Below are 7500 nucleotides of genomic sequence, written 5' to 3'. Positions count from 1 at the left end.
GGGTGGGGACTAGGTGCACTGAGAGCTGGGTATTGTTTGACAGTTTAACTGGGTTTGACAAGTAGAGCTGTAACAATGCCAAATTTTGCTACACAATTACGTAATTGAGATTAACAATATAAAATTTTAAAAAAAATATTGATTTAGTTATTACTTTTTCAGACAAGCTTTTGAGTGAATTCCAGGATACATCTTTTGGTGATCACCAACGACTCTTTATTAACTCTTTAACTTTTTTCCTAACTGTACCCTCCCCCCCTTGTCATTTTTGTTGCTATGAAAGTGTATAGGCTCAAGTGCCAACAACAAACAATACAAATAAAAATGTGTAGTCCGAACAATAATTACTTATAAAATTGGGAATATCTAAACAAAACCAACAATTACCAGTCATACGCCTCAAGACCTTAATTAATGTTAGCAATTTATTTGCGGTTAAACAAAAAAAACGGGATTATGTAAAAAAAAAAGTACAGTTACACAATTATGGAATAATGAATACAGTCCTAGGAACAAGTAGCAAAATATCTCAACTTTAAAGATGCTTCAATCATGCTACAATCAATATTTTTGAATGACTTAGGTGTGGGAATCTCCAGAGGCCACACGATATGATACCATCACGATAGTTATGTCAAGATACGGCATTTTTGCAATACTCTGCGACAATGTGTTACCTTTATTTACAACTTCAATTTCAAATGATGTCTCCAAAAGGAAACTTTGTCAACATCTGTTTCATCTCTGGTTCTTTACTGCTGGAACAAGCAGACAATCTGACCAACACATTTATAATAAAAGATCCATACTCAATATCGCAATACTATGCTGTATCGATTCCCCCCCCACACCCCTAGTTGATAATAGGGTTGAGAATCCCCATGAAGGCCCCAAGATACGATATTAACAGGATATATACAGTATGCCATGATTCAATATTATTGGGATTTTAAACATGTTGCGATATTCTGCAATATAGTCCAATTTATTAGCTTTTTTACAACTTCAATGTACTGTATGTATGTCCCCAAAGGAAAACTGTCGACATGTTTGTTCATCTCACTTCTATTTCATTGCTGCAAAATGGGATTTTCAAGCTGACACACTGACTAATCCGTCATTAATGTTGTGAAACTGAAGTGTTTGTATCACAGTCTAATACGTCTTAATTAAATGCAAACAGGCGTGCACTGCTGTGCTACTACAGGTGTTTTGAGCAGTGCTACTTGTACAAAAGAAGCCGTGCAGGCCCTTCACCAACTGGGGAATTTGAAAGCAGTTTGAAAGTTCAGCTCCTTGTTTGAGTTTGGCTGTTTGACCGGTTCGGTTTGCTCTCGCCGCTCTTATCAGTGTCGCTTCCAGGAGCAGAGATTTGGATTCCAATCAGTAAGTAAACAAGATTACAAATCTGACCTGGCATTCAGTGCCAGATAGTAGTACTTGACAGGGTTTAATACTCAGTCCTACAGACTGTCAGTCAGTACCAAAAGAGTAATGCGGTTCAACACCAAGTCCTGGTCCTGAAATATGAGGCCCATTTTGTTTCGCAATTTAGTCCCAGTCAAGCCTCCAGCGTGTGATCTGATATGAAAACCTTTAATAACATTTTTCTTAGCAACAGGCTTTTTTCCACTTGTGCTCAACTGTGTGTTATCCTTGGAAAAACACTGCGTCTAGACAGTAGTACTCTGAAAGGGCTTAATCTCCCTAGTACATAATGTGCTTAAACAGAAGAACACAGTAGAAAATCTTCATATGTTATTGGACATACATAACTCACAGTATCATGTTTAGAGCCCGACCGATATATCGGCGGGTCGGTATTATCGGGCCGATATTAGGCATTTCCCGATCAATATCGGCATTTATATTGGCCGATTTTTTTTTTTTTACATTTACTCGTCAGAAGCGTTTATAATGAAAAATAAATGATTTTGATAAATGATTGTTTCAAAAATAAAAACGGACGGTCAACCATGTTATGTTATTGGCGTTGCATATTTTGTCCACCAGAGGACGCTCTACAGCGTCCCTGTTGCCAACACTGATTTGTTTTTGTTAATGTTTTTTTTGTTAAAAAGGACTTTAAAGTTTCATATTTTGAGTTTGTATTTTTATACAATTTATTTATCAGAACTTTATTATAATTTGATGTTCCTTTGTTCTGTTGTGACAATAAAACAAATTATTATCATAGTATTTTAGTGAGAACTAATAAATAACTAATATAAGGGAAATCTGTTATGCGTTTCTGGATTTAAAAAAAATATATATTGCCCAATATATCGGCATATTGGATTTTAAATTAACCACATATTTGTATTGGTATTGAAAATCCTTTATCGGTTGGGCTCTGATCATGTTGTCAAGAACTTAAAAACGACCATCTTGTGTATTTATTAAGACCGTTTACTGGTTAAAATATAAATAGATTTTCTGGGGGAGGGGGGGTTCTGTATCCTGATTGACTGACTGAGGAGTCCAGGAGAAGCATCCTGCTAGGATAGCTTTATAAATAGGACTCCAAGTTGCGTTCAATGTTTAATTCCCATCCAACAAAGTGTCCACTGGATTAAGTGTGTGATGGACGGAGGATAGGACAGCCACGGTTCAACGACTCGTCCCTCTCCAGGGTTTATCTGGCCTGCACGCTCGCCACACTAGCCAAAAGATTTCTTGATAATGTTGCCAGGGAAATGAACATTCACGCAGAGCCTCCGAGAGACAAAGTGTTGCAGCGGAGGAAGAGAAACCGCTTGGAGTAACTTTAGTTGTGATGAACGGTCCAATTTTCGGAGGCTCACGTGGAGCACTACTCATTTACATAACCGGATAATTAAAGGGTAGTGATGGTGTGAGCCCCACAGCAGATTACACTATCATCATACTGGAGAAAATAACCTTTTATAAATACACACCGAAGAGGCAGAGCTACAGGGGGCAAAACACGCCGAACTTCAGGAGAACAAAAGCCCAACTGATCAGCAGAACTGTGTCTGGATATTAGTGAATATTACTTTCATAACAGAAATGGCATAGGTGGCATGGGTGGCCTGTGAGCCTGTAATATTAAGAAGAGTGGTAGGGAAGAAAAATGAAATTGACAGAGAAAAACAACTAGAAAGTCAATGATAGAAAGAGTAAATTGACGTGTGTGTGTGTGTGTGTGTGTGTGTGAGCGAGAACCTGAGCATTAATCTGCGGCTGGTGTGGTTTTAACAAGTCTTCTAACGACCCAAACAGCCCCTGCTGATATTTACAGTCGTTGCCAAGGGGAAGGTAGGGGGTCAGTGACCTCTCTCACACACACCAACCCACACACCACACACACACACACACACACAACACACACACACACACAACACACACACACACACACACACACACACCACACACACACACACACACACACACACACTTTCTTCTCTGGTTAAGGGCATAATGACCACACACACCTACAATGTCTATTACTCTCTCACACACACAGAGACACAGAGGCAAAATACACACACAACACACACACACACACACACACACACACACCACACACACCACTCTTTCTCTGCTATCCTTTAATTTTTATTGTTTCTCTTTTTATCTCATTTTAACTGCCTCCTTTCATCATCTGCCTTGCCCATCCAGACATAACATTCACTTAACTGCAGACTCCACGTAGGCCTGCTGTCTCACCACACACACACACACACACACACACACACACACACACACACACACCACACACACACACACACACACACACAACACACACACCACCACACACAAACACACACACACACACACACACACACCCACACACACACACACACACCCCCACACACACACACCACACACAAACAACACACACACACACACACACACACACCACCACCCACACACACACACACAGAGAGAGAAAATGTATTGTGTTGAATTTATATATCTGCAGTTGCTAGAAAAGGTCGGAGTGGAGGAGCCACATAATTCATCTGTGCTCCACGGGGGACCGGCGGAAAGTGTGTGTGGTCAGTAAATACACAGGGGAGAAGAATAACACACATACACAAACCCTCTGTTCTTTTTCATCAACTTCTTCTCCCCCCCTTCCCCTCAACATTTGGAAATGCCACCAGATGACATAAACAACACCCTGAGACAACATTATGGTGGACTTAATGGAAACATGGTATTACATCAATAGTGTCATTTTTCACACATGCATAAATAAATACAGACCCGGGAAGATTCATTCACCAGAGAGCACTTCACAAGTACGGCTGACTGTGTTTTCTGATCAATAAAATAGAAAGCTGTTTTCTCTTCTCAAAAACATTCCTACGGTGGCCCACAGGGTTCTGCAGTCACGTCCATACATCAATTTATGACAGCTTGATAAAACAAGGGGGGTTTTGATATATAAATAAGGTTGTCCAAATCACAGCACAATTACTTTTAACCTTTGTTTACATGCTTCCAAGGGCATGGATGTCATGGCACCTGCTCATTTGTGACCCTGAAGCAGATACACACCACACACACAAACACACACACACACACAAACACACACACACACAAACACACACACACACACACAACACACAACCCACACACACACACACACACACCACACACACACCACACACACACACACACACACACACACACACACACACACACACACACACACACACCAAAACACACACACACACACACACAACACACACACACACACACACACACAAACACACACACAAACCACAACAACAGAGCGTACACAGGCAACACAAACCTAAGTGACAACTTTGCCCAGTGCAGTGGCGGCTGAGGGGAAACTGTGCCATCTGCCAGTAAACGAGAATCATTTTATCCCCACTGCTCGTCCATCTGTGGACGTGGGGTCCTCTGCTGGAGGCCAGGGGGCCGCGGGGGAGACGAGACGCAGGCCGGAGATGCCCACCAGGCAAAGAAGCCCGTCACAGACCAGCCTGACGCAGAGCTGGTTTTAAGTGCATGTCTTATACGTCTCAGCGTATGTCTCCGAATGCTTAAGACTACATGACATTTTGAAAATGTGTTTTTTTGCATTGGTGAGAATACATCCTTTCAATGCAGGGTTCTAAAACTAAAACAAACAAGGTCTACTTTTTCTTGCTCCAGTTGTTTGGCCAGGCCCTGCAAAAATATGATATTATAGCGTATTGTATGGTCTAGTATAGTGTGTGTTTTTTTGCTGCATATCATTCCCCTCTCTCTCCCCTTTTCATGTCTTCAGCTGTCTGATTTAATAAAGGCCTAAAATGCCCCAAACCGATATTAAGAATAGTGAAGGGGGAACGGTTTTTAACACAGCCCCTCTTCAGAGCGACGTGGCCCGGCTGTATTTGGCGACCTCTGCATACCGCGCAGGTACACCGAGATCATAGCCGGAACACCCGCCCCCCAGAGGGGTTTAAAAAACACTGGGCTCTTTGGATGATGCCAAGCCTGATAGGCTGCGATGGCTCCCAGCAGGGAAGGCAATCAGGCGGACAGAATCACAACACTTCTACTGTAGCATTGGGGTTTTCCACGAGAGAGGGCGAGGGCGGGGGACAGACAGAGTAGAGGAGGAGAGGGATTCTTTTGGCTCCACACAAGTGGAGGCTGTCAGATCAGCCTGACTCAGAGCTGCAGTTAAATCTTTTGGGGCAAGTCTGTGTCAAACTGAAGTCACGATGCAAGTCTTTTTAAGTCCCTGAATGCTACATGACATTTGAACATTCCAACGCTGGGTTAATTGTGCTTTTTTTCCCTCATCGTTGGGACCAAGTCCTTTCAATGCAGAGGCCTGCAACTAAAACATACAAGGTCTACTTTTTCTTGATCCATGCGTTTTCCGGGGCACTAACTTGAGCTAGAATGTTTTGTCTCAAGTCTTCAGGTAGTTAAGTCTAAAAAAAGTCAAGTGCAACAGCAGTAAAGTCCAAGTCCAGTCCTTGTTTTTGTGACTTAAGTCCGTGTCTCAAGACTTGGGTCTACATCTCTGGTGTGACCTTGGTTATTCGGAACATAGCCTTGATATACAGCGCACTATACGCACAAGTTAGAAAAAACATATACCATAACCAACACCCATATCTGCAAGATGTGTGTGCACATTCATGACTCCTGCATTCATTTGAAAGGGTTTTCCTTATGGGGACCTCATTTTTAGAACCTTAAGTCAGAGTTCACAGACTGTGACGTGTACAGAGAGTGATGTCCCTATTATGTCATGAACACACACACACACACACACACACACACACACACACACACACACACACACACACACACACACACACACACACACACACACACACACACACACCACACACACACACACACACACACACAACACACAACAACACACACACACACACACACACACACACACACACACACACACACACACACCCCTTGCATGAGACAGCTGGGTCCTATCCAAAAAGCGCCCGGCTCCTCGTCTTTCTTCATGTACTGAAGCGTGTAAAGTAACTATCACATAAGGAAAAAGTGAGGGGGGGGGGGAACAACACTTCGCCAGTGCCTCAGAATAGAGATTACTCTGCTGTGTTAGTTTTTCGGGGCAATGTGGAGAGATTAAAAGAAACACAGTCAACGTTTACTTTGGACTGATCTTTGGGTATTTCTCTGCCTTCGAGAACAAAGAGGGAATATTGCGCTAAGCTCAGCGAACCAAGAAGAGTCCAATTATATCTTCCTTGTAAAAAAAAAAAAAAAAGACTCCGCCACATTCGTACAAACAATAAATGTGCTTTTTGAAATGCCCCTATTTGAAGTGATGAACAAACAGAAACCTCAACATGGTTCAAAGCAGATGTCATATTAGCGTTGGAAAATTAAGAGAGGAACAATTGAGGGTGGAAACGAATGGGTATGGGCAGCTAAACATAGTCTTTCTTCTTTTTTTGGACGAAAACCCTCCCAGGCTTCATTTATCCCGGTTTATGACTGAGTGTAAAGCCAACTTTAGAGGGGGAATTCTTCTGAGCTGTGTTTTTGTTGTTGTGCAGCAAGACAAGTGTTGCTTTGAGATTTCTTTTTCTCACCTCACGTCTGAGCCGAGGCGCTCCTTCAGATCGTGAAATGTGAGCAAATCCCCTTGTAATTTTGTTTTTCTAATCGATTCATGTACTAACAACCCGCACACCAACCAATAGGAACAACTGTGTGTCTCTCTTTGTGTGTTTGACAGGGAAGAGCAGCAATGACGCCTCCATGAACATCTACTTAGACTTTGGCTGTAAAGGTGACGGAGAAGGCACGATAAAAGGTGCATTTAAATATGCACAGCGGTAACCGGGTTAAGTGAATAACCGGGTTCTGCCAGTTCTCCAGGAGGAATGACAGGAGTAACTCCACCAGGTGGCGCTCTGCCAACGCACAACTAGCTTTTTATTAAACTGATTCGCGGCCAGTGACGTCGTGGGGGTGGAGCTGGACTCTCTGTCAGGTGTGTCA

General features: G+C 42.5%; 1 protein-coding gene across 15 annotated transcripts in view; it reads right to left on the bottom strand.

Moving 5' to 3' along the window:
* Positions 1-7500, bottom strand: part of fgfr3 (fibroblast growth factor receptor 3) — an 85202-nt gene that overhangs the window by 71423 nt on the left and 6279 nt on the right. The gene's annotated exons all lie outside the window — the stretch shown is intronic.

The sequence above is a fragment of the Etheostoma spectabile genome, chromosome 9, assembly GCF_008692095.1.
Source record: "Etheostoma spectabile isolate EspeVRDwgs_2016 chromosome 9, UIUC_Espe_1.0, whole genome shotgun sequence".
Lineage (NCBI taxonomy): Eukaryota > Metazoa > Chordata > Actinopteri > Perciformes > Percidae > Etheostoma > Etheostoma spectabile.
Note: the sequence above shows the minus strand (reverse complement) of the source record. Positions and strands in the feature narration are given on the sequence as shown.